Source organism: Sander lucioperca, chromosome 12 (genome assembly GCF_008315115.2).
Source record: "Sander lucioperca isolate FBNREF2018 chromosome 12, SLUC_FBN_1.2, whole genome shotgun sequence".
NCBI lineage: Eukaryota > Metazoa > Chordata > Actinopteri > Perciformes > Percidae > Sander > Sander lucioperca.
Genome location: NC_050184.1, coordinates 6,634,564 through 6,659,354, shown reverse-complemented (window position 1 = coordinate 6,659,354; position 24,791 = coordinate 6,634,564). Strand labels below are relative to the sequence as shown.

The 24,791-nt window shown below is 39.1% G+C and overlaps 1 protein-coding gene across 1 annotated transcript in view; it reads right to left on the bottom strand.

Moving 5' to 3' along the window:
* Window positions 1–5,470, bottom strand: part of casz1 (castor zinc finger 1) — a 189,320-nt gene extending 183,850 nt beyond the window's left edge. The window contains exons 1-2 of the mRNA XM_036008580.1: window positions 5,244–5,470; window positions 3,651–3,707 (exon numbers count right to left, since the gene is read on the bottom strand). The gene's annotated coding sequence lies outside the window, so the exon portion shown is untranslated. The remainder of the gene's footprint in view (window positions 1–3,650; window positions 3,708–5,243) is intronic.
* Window positions 5,471–24,791: the final 19,321 nt, after the last annotated feature.

Here is a 24,791-nt window from a genome sequence, read left to right as displayed (position 1 = left end):
TAGTGTAACGGACCACCACAGTTCGGCATGCATGTGAACTGCCGATTCGTTGTATTTTAACCGCCGCTGTTGAACGTGAACGGGGCGCAGTAGAGTCTCTCTGCAGCGGGACGAAGCCGCCTCTGCAGCTTTTCAGGGAGTCAGGTCAGTGCCTATAAAGCGGTCGCAACTGGTTATCATGCGTACTCCCGTACGGTTCGCATCAGGTGTTAAAACCAACTGTACGAAAACACGGAACTGGAATACTATTTAACGCAAAGTCGAGATGTTTTTAACCGGTAATGAAACTTTCTCAATTTAATACTGATGCCATCAGATGGCAGCAGAGCCCGCCGCGTGGACAGATAGCAATCGGAGCACCGGTGGAAGGCTGAGAGCTCCGCGCCCGTCAGCAGCGGCTTCCCCAGAGCAGCATGGTCACCTGGAGAGTCCGGTACAGCCTGACTCTGCAAACGGAGATCCCATAAGCGCTAGCTTCACAGCAGAGCTTTCAGATCCAGTCAAAACAATGCAGCTTAGCTAGCTTATCATTGCCAGCCGCATGTGTAAAATATCATCTGTGGATGAGAGGGAGGCTGGCTGCGTTTTGGCGCACGTGATTTTCCTTTGACGCTGGCTATAAACCTCTTTGGGGGACGCCAAAACATTCTCTATGCAGGACAACCCTGACAGTGCACTGGAGTGAAAGCCAGAAAAAGGACTTTTTTACATTTATTGAATCGAGAATCAATTTTGAAATCGAGAATCGATTCTGAATCAAATTGTAACACCAATAATCAGAATATTAATCAAATCATGGAATTCCGACCCTAAAAGAGCAAAAACTTCTTGAAGAGTTATATTGAGGAGTTAATAGTGCTGAGAAAAATTAATTATTTTTTCTATATACTTGTGAACATGGCAGAACTTTTATCACATTGGTAGTAGTCGACAGAGATGGTGTCTTTACTATGAGATACATACTTATATAATTCATAAAACAGTTTTACACTCAAGTATCATAGGTGCTTAGCCTGCAATGTGTACATTATAAAACATGGCTTAAAATTGACCCCTTATAAGACAATGTGACAGCAAAACCCCTCACTGTACCAATTACTGGAAGAATAAAAATCCCCTTCTGCTGTGGTTTTACTGTGGACTAGACTGTTGACTAAGATTAATGTGCTAGACATGTCTCACATCTCATTTGATTAATGAACAGGAATACGTAATATTACTAACGCTGTAGAACGCATAGGGTGACACAACACTGGACTGTAAGCTCAGTTTAGTATATAAATATATACTGCATTGGATTTCCATTCAAGCAACATGGTTGAACAACCACTACAAGTGGCTGGCAATTTGTCAAATGAGTTAATTGGTCACCAGTTCATCCAATTCATCTTAATGCTTGTTTTTGGACCACACCCAAAGAACAGTGAATTAGGTATGCACTGCAGCCAACAGTTACTTTGAGTACAAGATTGAATCCCTTGTGGTGAATGATGCCAAAGTGAAAGTTCTGCTTCTGAATTATTAGAGCCTTCACTGTTTCTTATGGTAAATACGGCTGCTTTTAGTCTGCAGAACTGTTTACTCATTAAATGCCAGGTGGTGCAGGCACTGAAAAGCTACAGGCTGGGGGGGAAAGGGCCTAACCTTTACACAGTGTCTAAACGTCCTCACTTTCTCCTTGAACATCTATACTAACTGTCCTCCTCTGGTCCCCTCCCTGTCCCAAAGTGGCCAGCTGGGAACGGTGCGCATGTGCTGACGTCCCTACTAACCTTGGCCAGTCGAAGGATTACCGTGCATTTACACTCAATGCTCCTTCTTTCCTTAAGACTTATTAAGAATGATAATGAGCTCGGAAAGGGGCGGCATGTCCCTTTCTCAACTCTGTAAAAGCACTTCTCTGTCTTTCTCGCTCTTCACTCGTCTTATTCCTCTTTCAATTCTTCCTCTCCATCTTTTCTGCAGTCTCTCTCTCTCCCCCAGCCCATGCCTCTCTATCTTTCTCCATCGTATTGAAAGGACCCAGGACAAATTACCAAAAAGGCCATTTTCATCTATGAACTGCAGGATTTAATCGATACTTATTTCATGCCTTCAAAATCAACCCTATATTACTGTTGTCTGTGTGATTTGTTTATTTTGCTCTGGAATATTCCTTCAGTCGAAAGGGGGAAATGCACGGGATGCAATTCACCTTGAACCTCCATTATATTGGATTTCTCTACTGGCTGATCAAGCATGCAAAAAGGACATTTCCTTAGCACTAAAATAAAAACAATGATGATGATTAAAAAAACATGTGTGCTATTTGTGCTGTACGTGTTGAAGGCAGTATATTTTTACAAGGCAAACACTATGGTTGTGGTAGTGTGAATTTGTATACAAAATCATTACACTGAGGGCAATTGATAAAGCTTATGTGCTGGGAAACAAAAGTAATGGCTCCTGAAGCCTGTCAAATGCCGCCTGGGATTACCGATGCTTATTTGACATCAAAGACCTGAGGTCCACAGCCAAGGTCGAATAGAAAAGGAATACACATGGGTTTAATTCTACACACCCCTTGACAGATGCAGATGGGTACTTATGAGACATGAGGCATTTCACTGACTGATAGGGCTGCAGGAAATAAGAATGTTGGAGGCATCGCACACTGATTAACCAATGAGATTCTCAAATAGTAGGATGAACCAGGAGCACAGCACTACAGGCAACAATTCAAGTGCCATTTTAGAAAGAGAGCGAGAGAAAGAGACCCAATCAAAAGGCATAGAGGACCACATCCATAAACACTGAACTACACAAACAAACCAAATCGCAATTAAAACAGCACAAATGGACAATAAGCATCTCTGCTTTCCCAGCTCAGGAGATTTACCGGGCACTACTTTCACCTATAGTGACGATGAAAAATTATGAAAGAAGGAAGGCAGAGAGCGAGCGAAAGAGAGGTAGAGAAAGAAGGGCATTCTGTTTGACAGATGGATATTGCACTGTCTCATCAATGCCGAAGAGAGATGAGAACCTGTACCTCCAGTCTGACAGTGAAGGCTGGCTGGTGTCCAGCTAGAGATGGACCATTGGACAGCAGACACATGGCGTCACATTCCAGAGTTGCACTGAGGGAGCACACAGGATGAAGAGCTGGAAACTGCTTCAACTGATCACTTTACAGCTCTCTTTGGACAAACTGTATGAAAGTGCATGTACAATACCCCTGCAATGCACTGTGATGAACTATTGTACCCTGTAGTGTCACCTGCTGTTGGTCATTATTTTTGGTGCCCTCATAAAATAAGAGACACCACTTTAGAAAATGTATCTTTAGTCTGGCTAATGCTTGCTATTTAAATCACAAAAAATGCACGCTGATTTCATGTCTAAACATGTGTTTTTAAGCTTGCTTGTTTAAGTGTCAAGTGTGTGCTTGCTTTGCATTCATGAATACATCTGAAACAGTTAGGCTGCACAGCTGCTGCATTATGAGGGTATTATGGAAAATACCTCAAAAGCACACACTGTAGTGAGCGCATAATGCATCTTTTTACATTATATATTTATTTAATCTACAACTGATTTGTGAGACAAAAAATAAATGCACAAAACGGGACATCCAAACTGTAAACGGAAGAAAAAAACTTCATGTTTACCTTGTGTTGTACTAGCAGTGGCATTTTTAATATAGAAGATGGCTTTCCATGAATGATCTGTTTAACCAAAGACAGGAGAGGGGGAAAAAAGGATAATTAATTACTTTTGTGAGCTATTGCACGGGAGAGACAATAAACCTGCCTGGTCGCCATGGATATGACATATTTGCTCTGAAAACAACACAATAATTAGCAAAGGAGAAAGATCCGGCGAGAATATGAGAACTCCGGGTTTAAAGTGCCAGTGATCTATTCCTGTCCTCATCTTCATCCCTGAGAATAATAACAAAAACAGAGGCAAGCAAACAACACACACATCTATAAATGTACAATGGAACTAACAGTGACCTTTTACAAAAGCATGTTAAATTAAATCTCACATCAAAGTGGTGTTTTGTTGAGATCACAACTACCAAACATGCAGGATACATAGAGTGTTTTCAGATTGTTTGTTCTACTGTAGGTGGAACTCAGAAACCCTGCCTTAAAGAAAATCTTATTTACCATATCAAATACAGTTTTTGTGTGTGAGTCGGTGTGGTGTCAGAGAGGCGTACAGTATAACCTGCCAATAATTACATATTACAGCGGTAATAATTATGTGATATTTATGTTGGTGTTTATTTATGGTATTTATGTACAATAGCCTGTTGAAATTCCAAATAATTAGTAACGAAATTGTGATGAAGTCATGCATTTAGCAGGTTACACTTTTGGCTACGATCTGACAGCCCCGTTTAACCTAGTGCACATGCAAGATAAAGAAAAATATATTTTCAAAAGTAATTTACAGACAACCTTCAACAGCACAACTTCCGCATTTCAGGCTTTAAATATTGATTGCATTTATAGTAGTTCCTCTATTTACGGTAAATGATACTACCTGTTTAGGGGCAACCAAATGAGTTTCAGTAAGTTTTTTTGCAAAAACCGGCACTTTGCACTGATGTCGCAATCAAAAGTCGTTCATTTGTGTCGCTTTCGGAGAAGTGTCAGCGGACAGTAATAACCTATAGGTATATATATTAGGTGTCAGCTGCTGAATAAATAATAAAATATGCTACTTCATATCAGTCCGGTTTTCACGTCTCTTTTATGCTTTATATTTGGGGAATGGGAGTATATTTTGAGCTCGTTTTAACTGAAAGTACGAAGGAACTGAGGGAAAAAGTTGCACCTATCTGTCTTAACTTTGCAACGGGACTGGCGCTTGGTCGCCTGCAGTTTCCATCCGGTCTTTGACGGCATTTAATTTGACCGTTGTGTGAATTAACAAAGTTTTAGGAAATGCTGGTCCTCTCGCCGACATTTTCAAAGGCACAGTAGGCTCACTGACTGCTGTCGCTCCAGACCTGCTACCGCTGTCGGCGTTTCTGCTGCCGCTGCATCGAGGCTGGGAGTCACACCGTGTTTACCTTCCTCAAGTCTATATCCTTTAGTTTCGTTTCTTAACTGTTTGTAACTGCTTAATAATGCTCGTTTTCAGTGTCACTACTGCAGCGAGGAACACTTTTGATGTCGCTTTCTGCAGAGAACATGTTTGGAAATTAAATGAGCATGTACAGTAGTTGAGAGGAAAATGAAAACTCTTACCTGAGGTACTTCGCTGTCTGTCGGTGACTTCCAACTAAAGGGGCGTGTGTGTTTACGGTGGATAGCATATAAGAGCTTTCATTAATAAAGTTGCCACATTTTTTTCAGTTTTTCGGGTTTTATTGTAGCATTTTCTAATTTCTTATAAGGCGAGTCGCCCGGAAGATCTGCCCTGGAGACCGGCTTCAAGTGGGAAGAGGAGCCCTTAATTGAATTTCTCGGTTAGCAGGTGTTGCTTGAAAAACCTGGACTGGAGTTTAGTGGTGGTCTCCGTCTCAGCTGACAGCTTGTCAAAAAAGTTAACTCCTTTATCTTTTTTAATGTATTGTTTAATTTATTGTGTTTTCAAATAAGCTAAGCAACGCTATGTTTTTCAATATATCACCAATGACACATAGCAGCATTTAACGTTACTGATTTGTCAGCACTATATAGGACAAAAAAACACAAACGCCTTCCCTTTCAAGTTGTTGTAGCTAGCTAACGTTAACATGTTAGCTTACAAACTGCCTCAGCTAGTTTACAGTCCTTAAAGTTATTATTGGGCATCCAAATTGACTCGTCTTTCATACCGCTGTTTGTAACTAAAGCCCATAATTTCCCGACGATTTTGCTCTGTTTTGAGAGAATAAATCTGTATCTTTGATCTGCTAAATCTTCACTTTCTCCACCAGTCAATCCGTTAGTGTTACTCCGCCGCATAAGGTCGTTGCGAATTTCAGGCTGCCCACAAGAAGCCCCGCCTCTTCCCTAGGCTAGCTAGCCTCTGCTCCACGAGCACCTGGATTTTCTCATCATCATCATCATCATCATCATCATTATCATCATCCTCAATGATTCATCATCGGTCTTTCTGAAAAGCTGAAACATTAATAATGGGTTTCTGCTACTATGGTGGATCGTAAAACTAATGTGAACGTATAACTAACTAAACTAATGGGAGTTGTAGCCTAGTGGTTGATTTAGGAACTAGTTTTATTTGTTCAAATGATGTGGTAGGCTACACAGATTTTACTAGCTAATAGAAACACAATAAAAGGTTAGCTAGAAAATGGGGCACGACTTGTGTTTACTTTGTTGGTCTGGATAAACAAAAGACTAAGACAAAAGCAGAGACACAACATAGCCTACTTGGTTTGGTTTCATTCCCTCATAACAAAATATATATAGGCTACATAACACAGGCCTCCTTGCAAAATTACACAAAACAAAAAACACAGATATCCAAAATAGGCTATGCTACTTTATATGTAAAGTCAAAATACATACATTTTAAAATGAAATGAAATATAAAACAATACAAAGTCAAAATACATAAACATGATAAACATGAATATTTCAGTGGTAATGGGAATGTAGCGCCTTTTTAACCTAACTAGGAGGTATTTTATTACATTTTGATACACTATGCAAAAAGTCAAACTATCTTATGGTAGCTATATATAGCAACCATTTGCCTATTTTCACACTCAACAGACATGTAGCAACATTAGCATTCATTAAGAGTCAAATTTATGTGATGAATCCAATCTCTCCTTTTAGCTCTGTTTTGGTCTCCACCAAATCCCAAGGGAAATTTCTGACTGTTTAGCAGCTGAATCACTCCAAACTGTGGTTCTGTGGGTTCTGTACGAGCAACCCCTTTCACAGTACACATAGTCATTTGATCCATTGTTGTCCATTATGATCCATAACATAAAAAATGTTAATTAGTGCACTGTTAAAGTAAGGGTCAAGTCCAGTCATGGTTTGGCTGGGATTATCAGCCATTAATCATTTGCAGTTAACATGATTATTTGAGTGGCATAATTGATATTTGTGCATTGTTTCAAACTTTAAATTACAAGCTAAAACTTGTCCATCATTTTCACAATTAATCAACCAATATTTACTGTTTTTCAGAGTCCATTTAAAGTTTACCTTCCTATATGTCACCTCCTCTCTTTTTTCCTTCTCTCTCACCTTTCCTACCACCTACCATAAATCAATAATTTACTGTAAAATATTCTGAGCATGAGACTCCTTGAAGGTATTCCAGGAGCAAAGCCCATAGGAATAGTGGGGCTGTGATAATGTATTTTAAACTTGAACTTTCCTTATCTAAATTCTGCAGTCTTGTGAACTATTGACAAACAGATTATTGCCAATTAGCAGTTTTGTGATGTGTCCTGTTGTACATAATAAAGAATCGAGAGGATCGATAGCAAAGTCAACTAACAAGGTAGATAGTGCTTTAATCTCTACCTTCCTTGTATGGTTTAGGATTCAGTGATTGTGACCTACTGCTTGGTATCACTCCAATACATTTAAGATGTTTGTTAATTGATTCGTCATATTATAATCACATTACCATGTTCATCCTCATTTCAGAAACACGTCCTATTTAAACTTTTGTGCAACATTTGAACCCAAAAAATGGCCCATTCACACAAATTCAAGGTGAGGCTGAATAATTTCGCACAATAATTTAACCTTGTGTTTTTTAAGGGGATTGAAGGTTTGCAATGGCATTTTGACTTTTTTCTATGAATGGATAGCCTTTAACACCTGCCAAATATTAGAGTTGAATAAATTCCGCTTAAAAAGTCTGTTCATAAATATTGTAAGACTTGTTCACAGTTCAGACCCATCTCTTATTATAATATCTGGGGCTGTATGTTGTTATAAAGTGTACATATTCAATGGCTTTCAGCCAATGTCTTCCTCCAACTCTCTACCACTTCAAACATTGACATGATGACTCACCCAAAAATGTTAATGCTCTGCATATAGTTAAGAATGTTAGTTTTAAATTAAAAAGAAGCACACCTTATGATGCATAAATCTCTGTGTCATTGTATATATTTTATGCCCAGTACACTGGAATGTGTTATTTATACTAGATTCTTAAGCAAACCCCCCACGGTCACTGCAGAGGTCCAAGCATCCCATCCATCAGTGGGTTCCCCCTGATGTTGCAATACTGTGATACAGAATAATAAAGAAGTAAGAAAGACCAGAAAATCAATAGATTATTCTGCAGATCACTTGATTCAGTAATGATCCAGTCCATTTATCGCCAGCCGTTGATTCATAAGGCCTGCTCTCAAGGGCGTACCCACCCCACCTCTGCCCTGCTGACTCCTTTGCCATTGGTACTACTAATTATAAAACATTAAAAGCTAATCACATGACAGTCCAAGGTTAGAAAAGACATGCAGTTTGGTTAAACTAAAGGGTTCATTTCATCCTGAGAGAATATACATAGCTTTGATTCACTGGTAAAGTCACATTTATAATAACATGAGGTACATTAATGTCAAAAGGATATAATAGAAATAATCTTGATAAAACACATAAAACTCATTATGAATAGCAACACATGATACTGTTAATTAGCTCTGATGCTTAAAGGAACACTCCTCTTTGGAAATACCTGTAGTCAAATTAGTATATTGATATCAATTTCAGCTTAAACAAGACTGACAGAAACTATCAAAGCGGTGTTATTTATTTATATTTTCCATGCAAGCTGGTCACCAATACAATCAAGTCAACCAAACTATGAGGAAAGGACTTTTGAGATGATGTATGCTGTCATAGCTTTCAGCAGCTGTTGTTCAAGAAATAGCTCAGACAAACAACTGCTCCTAAAGCCACAATATCTCAATTTTCTCTTTCTACACTTTTAAAAAAGGCATTAAACTTTGGAGTTTTTAGAAGGATTTTTTTTTTTACTATAGGGCAGCTGTTATCCACTGCTCATGGTCTAAACACGTCCTGGCTTGACCTATCTCGTGCTGGACACACTGAGTTGAAATTGATATTGAACTTGTAATCTGATTGCGGATTGCACATTTTCCCAAAATATCACAAATAAAGTAAATTAGAGGATTCAGGAGTCATTGCCGCTGCTCTTGTTGGCACACTCTCATGTGCGTATCCTCTCATTGTCTCCTTGTCGCCTATTCTAGACATTTTTGCACATGTTTCTAAGATAGCTGTACTGTACTGTAGCAGGAATACAGTGGTTTGAAATTGAATTCTGCAATCTAACTACAGCCTACCAGTTTTTTGAGACTGAATTACCTCAAAAACAGAAAAAGACTGAGAGAAATTGGCCAGGAGCTCTGTGTGTACCAGCCCAAATACATGTTTTATGTTCATCAAAACAATCTAAGGTTTCTCACTAAAGGTAAGTGATACTGCATTTTTGTAAGCCACAAGAACACAGTTAAACATGGGCGTGACATTTTGTAATGTTTTAGTGGAATAGCGCTAGGTGGATTTTCTTTTTTCTTTTTCATACATACAAAATGTGCCATGGCATAAAGTGTTAAAAAGTGTAAGTTTGAAAAGCACTGTGCTATATGCATGGCGGTAGAGTGTAGTATGACACACAATTTGTGTGGTGTAAAAACATTTTGAACATGTCCCATTTTGGTGCCAAAACTGACATTTTGTTCACTGAAGAAGACGCATGCCTGCCACAGGCCTCCAAACCGTTCACCGGCTGGAGCCTTATCAAGGTCGACTTATTCTCAGTCACATTGCATGTGGGGGCAGATGAACTGGCATTCACCTTAATTAAATAAAGACATGTACAAATGTCCTTTAGCAGGTGGCTGTCTTATGGAAGTTAACGGTGGTGGCAGCTGCCTATGTATGGTAAACAGGGAGCATTTTTGAGAAGTGATGGTGGCTGGTGAGGGAGGAGGGGGTGAGGGGAAGATTGGACAGCTGTCGCCATACCCACCTCACTGTGCTGACTTAGAGCTATTGCTCGATCAAGCCTTTGTATATATTTTTCCAGTGCATTTCAACACTGTGTGCACCTAGTGTTTGAGACCTCACATTTGGTGTGACAGATGTAGGCAGCACATGAGCAGCAGAGGGCAAGAGCCGAAATGCCTTGGCCAGTGAATTACTCTTTCTGTCAAACTTCAGGGATAAGCATGAGTTTCTCATGACCTCAAAGAAAAAGGCAATCTGTGAAATATGACATTGTAAAGACGATATTATCTCATACATTTCCTTCTCTTTTACCAAATTAAATACACAGACTAAGTCTATATGAATCTCTGCGGGTTGTTTGTCTTTTCATCCCACGGCAATATGTTTTCTCCATCTATTTACATGTTTAGGCAGCGAACAATGAGAGGTAGGTGGCTACTTCCTCAATCACTTCCAACAGGAAATTAAGGTGTAGGACCTTTGTGAAAACAGCAGTATCTCACCAATCTTAACTTTTCTCGAGACAATCTGTACTTTCTGAGGTAAGAGATTTTTTTTTATCCAAACTAGTAAATTGAAATGTACTCAATGTGCTCAATGTTCATAGTGTGAAATGATAGCAGGAATGAGATATTGCTTTAAAAACATCAATAGAGAAGCTGTGTTCTGAGCTGAAAACAAATGCTATCTGCTACAGTGTTGGTCACCGCACCATGTGGTGATGATAAGATGCCCAGGTACAATCAAATTTTAATAAATTCCTAATCAGCTTGGAGGGACACTGAAACAACATAGTTAATAGAAATGTGTAGAGTCAGCAAGGTCTTTCACAGCTATGGTCTTTAATAAGATTTGAGTGGCATACAACAACATTGCAGTCAATGTCATGTTGAGCTGCTCCCTCTGTCTGTAACTCCAACAGAGGGAGAACAGAACACACAAATAAGGGAGGCGAGGGGAGGAAAACATGGTCATCTGTTTCAAAAGAACTGAAATCTGATCTCTTGGGGGGAGAGCCATATCGGAGGTACTGTATAGTACATATCATCTCCCTCTGATCATTCATGCTTTCTAATTACAGAAGGTGAGGAGGGCCATAATTTTATCGTATTTGTTTTGCATCACTGCAAAAATAGAAAATGAGGGCTCGCCAAGCTGCACCAATTTACTTCATTTCAACCTTGATTAAAAGAAAATTAATTGCCACATCTCTCATTATGTTGCAGGCAGCATTTGATGACGCAAATGGAAAAACTCAAAAATAAGATGCGAAGGCTCAGAGGGAGTGTGAGCTCGACCTGGATGTTCAGGAGACAGAACACTCCTCTAATGAAGAAAATAAACAGGCTCTCTACACAAAGCCATCTCAGGAAAATGTCGAAGATGTTACAATACTGTCATTGGAGATTCTGGATCAAGGACATTGTGAAGCTTTGATATTGTGTTTCAGTATTTGTACTGCAGAGGAAAATTTCAAGACCACATCATAGTTTTTATGTTTTTACTGTAAATTATTACTTTTAAGACCTGGATTATGAAACCGCAAAGCAAGTCATTTCATGTAGTTGTTACAGAAATTTGCCCCTTGCAAATAATCACAAACCAAACATTTAAATCCTATTTATGTCAAGCCCCTGCAGCTCCTCCCCTCCCTAAGACACCATATGTCTCGGTGGATCAACTTCAGACGTTTTCAGTAACCATGGTGTATGATTACATGAGAATTTCTCTCAGAGAAGGCCTCCAGGAGGAGTAAAATGCTAAATGCTATTTTTGAAATGAAATTCTCCTTCATGTGGCTGCACCTGTTTCCCTGAGAGAGTAAACAGAGCAGACGCCTGATAGAGTGGGCCTGCCCCTGACACACACCTAATTCTAAAATATTTATTAGCTTTTGACACTCTTTAAAGTCACAGTCTGGGACAAAGGGTACCCTGTTCCTCTTGTTTGGCTATGCTTATTCCTCTCCCCTCTTCACTGTGCTGTTTCAGCTGCTTATCTGTGACGACAGTGACAGAGACATTCAATGCAACTAGCTCCAGTACGCACTGGTGCTGACCTCACACAGGTCAACCTGACACAGACATCTTTCCACAGTTGAGCCCAATCAACAGGACTGAAAGTAATGTTTTGCTGTTTTGTGAAATTTTTCATAGTCAGCTAAGTATTTTCTAAGCAAGCTTGAGCATTTAGGAGAGCATGCGTCCTTGCATGTGAATGTGTTCGTGTTGGGAGGGATCATTATTTTGCATGCCTCGTCAAGCCATGAAGGCAATGGCGACATTTGAATAATTGATTGAAAAAATGTAAAGTAATCCAGCCAGCTTTCATTCTTGGCTCACCTGCTCCTAATTCTAAACCGCTCTCAGTTAACAGTGGACAGGGAGGGACATTTAAGGACATGGGAGTGACATGGAGGAGCACATTTTACCCACCATTACCCATCGTCTCTTATTTCTCAACCGTTCATACTAGCGATGTTGTGATAAATAAAATGGTTACAGTAGACACCATGTCGGCACTTCATCATGTGGGACGCAGTCACCAATAAGCTTTCTTCTATCTATAAACATAACATCTGAAACGTTGCTGCTACTTCATATAAGGTAACCAAGGAATTCATGTCAAAATAATTTTCAGTGTGTTCACCGGTTAAAGTAATTAAACTGTATCAGAGGTAAAAATGTTGGTAAACTGGTTTTAGGTAGGTTTCTCCACACCTGCTGTACCGTATATACAGCACATCCTACTAATTCCTGCTGCACACCGAGCCTGAACATAATTGTTTTAACTTAATTTAAGAATAGTGCATTATATAGCTACACTAATATCTGAGAACAGTAAACTTGTAATAGGAAAGAGTATAACTGATAGCTGTTAGGGGTTTAAAGCAGTCAGCATGACTGAGCATCTTTGTTTAGACTGTATTGAAACTCTGTCTCACACTGTGATAAAGTTTTATGATTGACCATAATTATTTCCTAGGGATCTGAGGGCCCCTTCCAAAGTTATTTTTTCAACTTTCCATGCTTATATTGAAATCAAAAAATGGGAAATGCATGAAATAAATGCCTCACAGTTTTGTGGTGTGTTTGTTTTTTAATAATCTCTCCGGGTTACTGGAGTTACTCCAGGTGTCATTAACAGATGCATGCAGGCACACCTGTGCTCCACTTAACGCCTGGCAACTGCAATTCTATTTATTCCTACTGTAGGTTACAAATTGCTCAACTGCAGTAATTGTTTTAGGAACTTGTAAAATAACCATTTTGGGGAAAGTACTGTACATCCAATGAACCACGTTTATTGTTACATTACATGCTGTTTATTGGTAATTCCTCCCCAAATGCAGCTCTATTCTACGTTTGAATTATGTTTTTAAACTCTCATTAAGTATGCCTGTTTACACCTTGAGCAATAGTAGGAGCTGTTTCAACAGTAAATTGGTGCTTGCTTAACTCTGAGGATAGGTGTTGAAAACTTCTCTGGCAGGCTCTACAATCCCCCTCCTACTGCATTTGTTGAAACACCATAGAGACAAGCTGCGTTCTTTTCAGTGTGTCATGCAGAGTACTGTTGGGCACACTATATCACCTGATATGGCGTTTATCCTTGAAAGCTTTATTGAATGCCTCAAACTCCCCTGGCAGGGACAGAACTTGACATGTCTGTCCACACTACAGCTGCTGATGTGTAGTCAAACTGGTTTAAGACATTGTCATAATTTAGAAAGGGTGTAAAAAAGATAAACATATATATTTTTTAAATAACTTATCACATACAGAGGCGAGGTTTTGATATGATAAGGTATAGTTTGTGCTTTGTGCCCCTCATTACTTACCAAACAGCGCCCGCTGAAAGTGTTCAGATTTAGGACACAGGGGTCACACCTGTTGTGGAACTTGATAGAAGGCTTATTTATAAACTTTCTGAGCTCTAAATTCCTGCTTCAGAGAAAACGCTGACACATAAAGAGTGAGGGGGGGTCAGCTGAAATGCTTGTTTATGAACACAGCAGCAACTGGAAAATCCATATAACTCTGAAATGAGGAAATTAACAAGCCATCTGATCTGGAGACTTGCAGGGTTTAGGTCGAAGGACGAGAGCTTTGGATGATCAAACAAAGTCATCTCCACAAATAGGCAAGTCTAGAAGTGTAAAGTTAAAAGTGTCATCATTACATTATTGAGGTTTACAATGAAAACAATACACTTTTATCAATTAAGTTGAATTATATAGGATAAAGGTTCTGTATTCTTTCTTTTTAAGCTATAACACTGTGTGAGTTATCTGTGCTTTCTGGCAGCTTTGCGCTCTCAACTGCTACTGTCGTGAAAACACTCTTTAAATCCTGTCACATTGTGTATTCTGAGCGACCTTCACTGAGTCTTTATAGTAATTTGAAAACTAAACACGACACAAGGACAGCCTCTGGTAAACGCTATGCTTTGCTCCCAAAAAAAGGCAAAAGTCAGGATCAGGTCCAGAGGGGAGCGTCCTAATATATTGCCTAAATTTAGGTACAGAGTTATGGCCCAGGAGATATCTGGGTGGGCTCATGTGACGTATGAAAAGTTCTGGAAATGCTGAGTGGATTTGAAGTATATGAGGGAATATATTATTGCATCATTGCATGACAGGTGCTGCTTGATATGAGCATTTTTTGAAATGCGAAAGTTTCGTGACATTTCAATGCTTGGGAACCATGTTTGTGTTTAATCAGAAATTACTGGATACCTACAGTGTATTACAGCATATCAATCAGAGTGTAAATAGGCCTAAGTATTTTTGACTAGACGTGAAATTTAAAATTTCCCTTATGTCTTGTTTTACATCTAACAAAACATACAAGTATAACATTAATTCAGTATCAGGGGAGGTCACAATACAGTATAATTTGCAGAAATCTGCTTCAGGTCTGCAGGAGGGCACTAATAGAAGGATCATCATATTCTGCTGAGCCCCTCTCTCCGCCACTCTCGCTGTGCCATGTAATGTAACTTGTTCCTTTAACATTTAGCCGAGTTCAAGTCATTCTGCACTGGTCAGGAAATTGTAAGGACAAGATTGCGCACAAGTAAGCAGATACTCCACACTTTATTATAGACATCTGGGTATAATATTAGTCATCTCTGCCAATACCAGCAAACCTAACAGGCAAACCATGTGACAAGGCGCAATACCAGACAAATCGATGCCACAAAACAGATTGCATTGCAGAGATTCTCTTTGCTGACAGGCCACGGGATAGTTTTGGCTTTTAAAAAATAGCGACATCTTTTAAGGTGACCCCTAGAGTGCTTCTTATAAAATTACAAGAGACAGAAATCCATTTGCAACTGTGCTATAACACTGAGATTACATTGTTACTTTAGAGCCTCGGTGCAAATTAATTTGAGGTTCATTTCATGTATTATATAAATGGATGGTGGTGGGAAAATTAAATCCCAGTATTGCACATTTCTATATATTGTTTTATTTCTGTGGATGGTGTTTTGGATCACTGTGCTTGCCATTCAATTGGCCAGCAGGGCAAGCTTCCAGCAGATTTAACTCTTTTATAGCTACAGCTGTCAAGAAAGGACAAGGACAAAAACAATTCTAGATGCATTGTCCATAAATACAAGTAGGATAGGACTTATTATGCATATCTAGACGTCAGGGACTAACCACAAATATAAATAACATCAGACCATGTTTGTGAATTCAAAACCTGGATTAAATATGTTTTTTATCTCTATTTCAAAATAATAATTCAGATTCTCTAATTCATAGTCATTCAAAAGTGAAAAAAATTGTAATGTGAGCTTTTCTCCCGTACTGCAGGTGTTCAGATGAATCTGCATCTGCATTTTAAATGCACAATCTCACCTGGCAGTGAGCTCCATGTGAACTCTCCTGGTGATTTAAGATCCATGTACTCAGACTGGACTGCAGCATTGTAAAAGAAAAGTTCTATTATTGCATTACTTTGTTTGCTTTAGACTTTTATTTCCAGCTATTAATCATGTTGTTAATGCAGGTTGTCAAAATGGATAAAGTTATAATATTTTAAAAGCACGGCAAGTAAAACTACCATAGTGTTTGTTTGGTGCAATATAATTACAGCTGAAGAATGTGACTACTGCAGACTACCTCTCAAGACTTGTGTTTTTAGTTAAACCAGAGGAAAAAGTTGAACAAAAAACGGCCACTGGTTATGTAAAAAATGCACCATGACATACTGTATACAATGTGAAACACAAAATTGGCTATATTTTCACACATTTTAAGTTAGCCTGGGTCATTTTCACATTTTGAAGTTTGGTGCTAAATACCAGCATTTATCTTCATTTATCTTCAGACATCTCTGACCAATGCTGTCTCTCACCCTTCAGGCCTAAAAGATCTACAGGCGCAGTTACCTGTAAACTCTCTGACTGGGCTCAGCACCCTTTCACCCAACACCAGCCACACATATGGAAAGAGTGCACAGCGTGTCAATGGGGCAGCCCTGGCAGGTAAGAATACCGGAGCATCTCATACCTATCTAGGGACCTTGGAGCCATGTGTCGACATGCATCGCACTGTTAGCTACATCGCCTGGTCATATTGGGGACAGGAAAGAAGTGGCGGAACAGAAGCACTCCAGATGTTCTTCATCAGTGGGCCACAGGGGAAGTCTGTTACCACAACACCTGGCTCATTCTGCTCTGAGCTCAGAGGCAGAGCGGTGATGCTCTGCCACAGTCTGGCTATCTGACTGAAAATAAATTGCTCAAGGATAGTACAGGATCCACTGTTCACATGGACTGTGTCATGTAACTCCTCTATGGAAACTTTAAAAACTCTGTTGTATTAATAATGAATAGTGGATGCACAATGCATACTGTACAGGTCTGAACACACGCACATACACACATCTCTACGCTACATCTGCATTTACAAGTAATCCAGTTCTTAATATAGCAAAAAAAAAAAAAAAAAAAGATGTTAGATACCAAATGCATGTATTTTTTTCTCACTGATTTATGACTTATAGACTATACATCAAAAGTAAATACCCTGCATAACATTTGAGGAATGATTTAATGACTACAGTACATAAATGTATACATTAATGAATAAATGCTCTGTAGCACCGAATCATGAGGATACAGTTTAATACAATGTATACTGTAGCCTATAAGGTGTAAAAGTGTTGCACTACACCTCAGTAATAAATGAGTTTAAAATGAACTGAGATTCTTTCTTGAGTGTATTTTGCAGATTTGCAATTACAACTGTCACCTTGCAGGCATCAGAGTTTGAGCTTTCACACTGAAGAAAAAAAAAAAAGTTTATTTTCATTATGGCAGTGGAGAGCAGGGAAAGTGAAGAGGGTAGTGGCCCAGGTGAAAAACGACAGACGCCACGCTCAATAATACCAATGTTAAAATCTCCTTGACCTGCAGGTCATCAAATAGCAACCCCAATTCGTTTCATATTTTCCTTACTGGATCAATGGTAGCATAAATTTGGGGCTCAATGACAAGAATAATTTAAAACAGATCTATAAATGATAGAATGCTATTCCCTATGGTCACGGATGCATAACAATGTTCTAGATTGACGGGATCAAGCTCCTGAAGCTTCGCCAAGGATTCATGCACATTTGGGTGTAAAAAAACACACCATAATATTAGGCATGTGTGTGCATAAACACACTATACTTTTTGGTGTCTCTGAGCCTTTATCTGGTGAGTTCAAGTACATATTGAGAGATTGATCTATTCTGAATTTCTTAGGCTTTTCTGCTCTGATCAGCAAAGATAGGAAGGACAAATTGTTTAACATACCTGAATAAATAATAATGTCAATGCTGGACCCCCATCCTCCTTACTTAAGTCAAATGAGTCTGACTTTCACAACCTCCAGGGAATAAAAGAAAAGCAATTAATGTATGTGAAATGTAAATATTTATTAATGAGCCTCAGAATAGGTGCTCTTGTTAAACATGCAAAAATCCAGATATTTGCTTTGTTATTTATTTATTTTTTTTGTGAATTTATCTAAAATGAGACAAAAATGAGACATATGGTAGGCTCATCAACACCCAAACCTGTCTGTTCAAGCCTACATACAGACATTTCCTTGCTTAGAGGACAAGATTATTGGAGTTCACACTAATACTGTTTTGCAAAGCATAAAAGCCTCTTGCTGATAAATATTAATTTGAGCCTTCATGATGTATTTGAAAATTCCGGCTAAAATGTCACCACATGGAACATTAATGTAATATTTCAAGGCCTGAGAGCAATGCTCATATTGATTGCATTTATTTGACTCTGGGGAGGAGAAATAATTCTTCACTGTGGAGACACATCTGGTAGCCAAAGATGCGAACCAGGGAATGAGAAAATGCAAAATAACAATAAAAAATAATAGGACTTGTATTTAAATGCGTTGTCCCAGCATTGTTTGGATACCAATGCCTTATTATAGCCGAGAAAAGACAGATGCATCTAGGTCTTTAACTGCTACCTCTGAAAGGTTTAATTTTCTATAAAGTGTTTAATACCCAACAAGAGGAGAGCCGATCGTTTGCATTCAGCTATTTTCTCTCCTCCCTGCTACTTGCAGCAGGTCCCCTGTGGTAAAGCTAAACAGCTAAATGACAAGAATCCTGCTGGAAGAGTCTCCTTTTGGTGCTAATGCTCCTTTTTCTTTACAGTACAGGGCTGCACTTTGTACTTCTGCTCATGTGCGTTTTGCCTCTCCACAATTGCGAGTTTATCCGGAGAAATATCCAACTTCAAGGCGTTGTCACACGAGGATCCTGTCCTTTGTTATTAACGATATTGACTCACAGTGGGTCGAGGCGCCTGATTGTCTTTGTGCAAATGAACTGAAATCTGAGAAAACAGCACCTTGACCCTCAGCCCATCCGTCACCAGCTGCACGGACTTTATGAATTGGATTCACAATACTTGGACGCGTGGATCTTAAATCATTTGTTCTCGGCTATGTGTTGTTATTCAAACTATTTACCTTATGAACAATAGACCCGCAGCAGCTTTTCTCTAGACTGATGCAACAATTCCTACATAGTAAAACATGCATTCATAAGGAGACATTTGCTCTATTAAAAAGAAAAACTTTATATATAGCCTATGTCTTAATCCATGTATCTTAAAACTATCGATTATGTCCTGCGCCAAACAAACAATAATAAATGTATCGCAGTGTTCATGAACATGTCTTGTCCTGTCATTTCCCTCTATGATAGGCTACCTACAGTATATTCTACAAAACGAGGCTACAATTTAATAATATCTATGAATGTGTCATATTTTCTGTTTAGATGTAACAAATAGAAGAAGTGCGGTCAAAAGTTTTCTCACTTTGAGGAGAAAGCCTCTCCATCCTGCACACCGGCACTTTGAATACAGCACGGCTAAAGCGCCTCCCACTGGCTCATCTCAGTACCAGAGCTCCCCTGCATGGTTCATCAAACACCTGACCGAGTTCTTCTTCTTATTGGTCTTATTTTAAAACGGAAAGAATAGCTTAAGGCTATAGCATTAATACTTTGTATGAAAACAATGCAGGACACACAGTGATGCAGTATCAGGTGCTGACAGAGTAAGGAGAATATAGCATTTTTGCACAAATGATCACAATGAGTCACATAAATTAAGTACTCAAATCATTCTGGGGGCTGGTAAACTAGGATTTGCCAGATTTGCCATTAAGTATTCCATAAATATTAAATGAAATGTCCCTTTAATTCCATTTTATGTGAAAAATCAGGTGTCATCTCTCAAAAAGATACGAGCCTGTGTAATCTGTGACTGGTTAAATGATCCACTAAAGACACATTTTTCTGACAGTCACTGCTTAATGGCTGTTAAATTCAGACTTTGGTTAGGGGCCTTATCCACTAAATAAACCCTTATTGGCCCCACTAGGCCGCTCAGTCTGTGTGGCCCCTGCTAACAGAGGCTCTTACCAAAAAATCTGTCAAGTGGCATGAATGTCAATCTTGTTTATTTAATTGTTTTTAAAAAAGCATTTAGGGTGCATTTCTGTTTTATTGGCATCAAAGATAAAGAGGAAATATGGAAGACAGATGATGTGAAAAAGGTCCTACTCTGAATTCAAACTGCATATAAGCCACCAGGACAATTTGATCCTAGTTACATTTGTGTGTCCAACAATTTGTGACTTTATTTTCCAACCAAACCCCATCTTTTTGAACTCTTGGGTTCAAAGTGTGCCAATCAGCTAAATAAGCAGCTGCAGTGTTTGGTTGGGATGAAACGCTGCAGGGCCTCGGTGATGCAGGAATGACAACATCTACTGCAAACAAACTTGTCTCACTTTTCATTAAAACTTTTGAATTTGCACAGTTGCACAGGTGAAATATTCAGGGGGGCTTTCCTTCATGCTTCACACCTCCAGGAACCAGGACGTTTTCTCAAAATTCAAGACAATAAACATCCAACCAAGGATATCCTAAATAATGGATTTACACAAAAACCCAAGACAACGCCTTCAAAAAGCAAATACCTTTTATCGCCATCTGTAGCAGGCACCTGGGAAGGTGGGCTTTGTGTGGAGCAGAGTGAGGAGGGAAATCATGGTTTTTGGCGGAGACAATATGAGCATTTAAATAAGAAATGGAATCTGAGCTCAACTGTTTACTTTACTTCTCAATTCCCACATCAGTTCTTGAAAGCAACACAAAAAAGAGAAGACAACTCAAACACACATTTCTTTTAGGTGTAAAGAAAAGAAAATACCCCAGAAAATGACAAGTTTCAAACCAGAGAACAGTGGCAAACAGTGAGAAAGAGAACGCCATTATGTGATATATGATGATTGTGAACAATATCATGTGTACACTCACCGTCTGCCTTTCCATCTCTATGCTCACTTGTCATTTTCACTTTCCGTTTGATTGCATGGGAAATGGTAAAGAGTTTAATTTCACAACAGTCACAAATAAGGCTTGTCTGGCCCTGAACTGTATGTGACATAAAACAGAGGTATGTACTGTTGGGGCTAGACGGGTCAGCCAGGCATCACCAGCGGCATCAGTAAAGTGGCTGCACTGTGGCAGGTGATTTAATGGTTGTCACATCGGCAGTAGAAGTGTACAGAGACAGGATTCCAGTCAAAGCTAATATTTGTGATGAATCACTGTCACGCAAGAGGTAAATGTAACACTAATAGACATGGGGAGATCTACTGTTAGCTGGTTTGGCTAACGAGCATATTCTTTCTGAGAGGTGGTGTCACTTCTGTGTGCTGGTTCCATACAGTAAGGAGAGAAATGAGGGGGCTTATATTGGATTGAGTGTAATGAGAGTGTCATAGCCACACTGCTGTGAGGAGCTCAGTGGAAGAGCTCAGAATGTGCAGCACAGTGAGGCCTGAAATGCTGAGATTTTGTTGTTGGAAGACGATCTTATGTACTTATTAAAGGTGATATCTGGTTGAGTTGTGTTCAACCAAAGAGCTACATGCTGGCTACTTGAGCAGATGTGGGTGAGGTGGGTGCTGTACTAAAGGACAATTTTAAGTCACTGGCACTTCACTTGAGTATTGACTTTCTAGTTTTCCTCTACATCAACAACATCTCAGAGTTTTTTTTCTTCTTTACCCTCCATTTATCTTTATGCAGTTACATTTAATTACTTTGCAGATTCAGATTTTACATTCACTGTGAGATACATACAGGTACATAAATTACTAATGTGGTTAACTTTTCAGAAACAATAGTATGAAAAACTGTCTTGTATCAGTTTGATAATACCATGTAACTTAGACAACTTAGACACGTTTTTTAGGCTACAATATTTTTTGTCACATACAGCAAACATCTCCTCCCTATCTGCTAGCTGCCTGTCCCCTGAACACACTGCAAAAAAACACGGTCTCTGTAGACAGCCCAGGCTCCACAAATGGCAACAAAAACAAACTGCGCCAACCTGCACCACGAAACATAACAAACAGTGTTCCAGCCAATAACCGACAAGAAGGATTTGGGGGTGGGGGTTGGGGGATTAGTGCGTGGAAGGGAGGGGGAGGGGACAGGATGAGGAGGAGGGAGGGGCAAGCTAGCCTCTGTTTTGTTTGACAATCCTCACCCTACATCGCTTAGAGCATCTTTAAATTAGAGATGTTTTTATTAATCTGTAGAAGACTGATTGACCCGAAAGCATAAAACTATCCCCAAATTCAAAATTTTAATTATTCAAATTTCATCATCTCTGATTCAGAATTGGCCTTATTTGATTAGCTACAGCAATATGCACCACACTTTAAAGCATGTGGTAGGCCTATAATTTAACACTTGGGACCCTTCATCACAATGAGTATGTTTACTTTTATTAACTTTCTTATATTTAAATTCTAATAGTTGTTCTAAAAAGTATTTTATCCGATTAGGATATTGCTGCTAATGTGAATGTGTCAATAAATCTATAAACTATTCCATTGAGAATTATTCAACAACTAGTTTAATAATCGATTAATTATTCATGAAGTATAAACTCCAAATATATATCCAGCTTCTCAAATGTGAGAATTTGCAGTTGTTTCTGTTTAATATCATTGCAAAGTGAATATTTTTGAAGACATCACCTTAGGCGCTGGGACATTTTTATCACTATTTTCACTTCTACTATTTTCACAGATTAATGAACAATGATACTAATGATTAGTTGCTGTCCTAATCTGAATACTTCTTCCAGTGCCTGTAAGACAATTAGGAGAAATCTCTGCAATGTTACATTTTCAGCCTCCTGATACCTCGTAAGCCTCTTTTGAATGGCACTGGGATGAGTCTGTGAAGAGGGGGATTTTCTTTTTGCTGAATGGCAAGTGTTTGGTTTCCTGTTGAGATCAGCCAGCTTTGAATCAGGTGCTGTGATACCACCACTCAGTGTGTGGAGAATTTCATCATGTCGGAAGGTCACAGGGAAGTTAGTGCGACAGAGTGGCTGCGAAAGACTTTCTCAGTCAGGTGAGATGATTCTTTAGCTGACTTTTAGATTTAGATTTCCCTCCATGTACTCAAATCTGGTTTGTTGTATGTCAACAAAGACAACTGCGCCTACAGTATAAATGACACGTTATTATGGATAGTTAAGGTTAGGATAGCCGACTGGTCAGGGGATGGGACCTGAACAAATCGGGTTCCATTACCTTGCTTAAGCATGGACACCCGGCCAATAGTAGCGTGTGAATGCTGTTGAAGGGCGGGTCTTGCCTAGAAGTTGTGTGGGTTCCATAATAACGCGTAAATGACAGTACTGATGGTCAGGGGGTCAAAGAGAACAGACGACCCTGGCCCAAGGCCCAGGAGTGGGGGGTCCATGCAACGGTCCTGGGATCATGTACAACAAATTACTTATTGATTATTGCTGACAAAAGTACAACAGTTTTACATATGTACGTGATAAATACATTTATTGTTATCATTAAAACACATTTCGACTTGCCATCTGATACCCCACCCCCTGCTGTTATTGTGAAAACCTGCACCATTTTCACAATAACAGCGGGGGTCAGATGTGCAGAACACACATGTGCCAGCGGCCATTGTTTGTAACTGTCACATTCTTATTTTATTTTATTTTTTTTTAAAAACACGTTTCTCTGTGTTTTGAAAAAACTGAATTGACCATGCTTTATAATCATATTGAGTATATGTATGCAAAACAGAGCAAAAACAAGCCTAGATAGGTCTATAACACTGGTTTAGTAGATGGTTGTTAGACACTCCATCTCTGTCACTATATGGCTAATGGCCAAGAGCTTATTTGAAATTGCATGTGTTGCCATTGTAGCTAAGGTTTGGTGGTGGTGCTGTAGTGGGTGTGAATGAGGGGCCCAATTTGGAAAATGTTGTCCCCCTGTCCATAATTCCTAATGGCTGGCCTGCTGTCAGTCCTGTTTGTTTGATAGTGCACAGGACGTCTCAAAAAGTGAACAGATTTAAGTTGTATTGAATTGATTGATTGTATGTTGTATTGAATTTGTTAAAACCTATTTTACTCTATTTATTTATTTATTTATTTTACTCTATTTTTTCTTCTTCTCAGCAGAGGTATATTTTTGCCTGTAGACATATGGTTAAACAGCCCAAAATGTGAAATCTTTTGCTTGTTAGAATTCAATCAGTGAAATTTTTTTGAAGTTTGTACGTGTAGTGATATAGATTTTATATTTTTCCCAGCATTTTTTAAAGCTTCTTTTAAAAAAATAATAATGGTCTATCATGTCATGTTTTAAAGCACATTGGATCCAGTTGCACATTAAAAATATGTTCTGTTATTACACAACCAAAGCATTGTGCAACCATTACAGAGGTGCTACTACTTTTTTACTTGTGTTTCAGTCGATACAAAAATTCTGCAAAAAAAAAAAGTCATTCCACCCTTTCCAGCAGCTTTAGTTGAACCATGGAGTCAGACAGCGATCATATTTTATTTTCAAGTACTGGTGCCAATGTAGATTTACAAATGTGCCTATATAAACCAGGAACCACAAAAAAGCACAAGCACTGATCTCACAATTACTTAGTACCTTTGGCCATCCACCCAGTCTTTGAACTCTATCTTGTGAACTGAGAGTGCCTTTCTCCTCCACTGGAACAAGACGTGGCAACACCACATGATAATTCTCAATCCACTGAGTATTCAAAATTACAATGCGGTCTGTTGCATTTGCCAGAGCCCCAAAAAAATATCCTGAAGCCTATCAAAGTCTTATGGCCTAATTTGTCTTGTTGGGGGTCTCACTCAATCCCCTGCATCCAAGTAACACACCGTGCTCTTTCGCTTAGTACTCCCTCCCAACACATT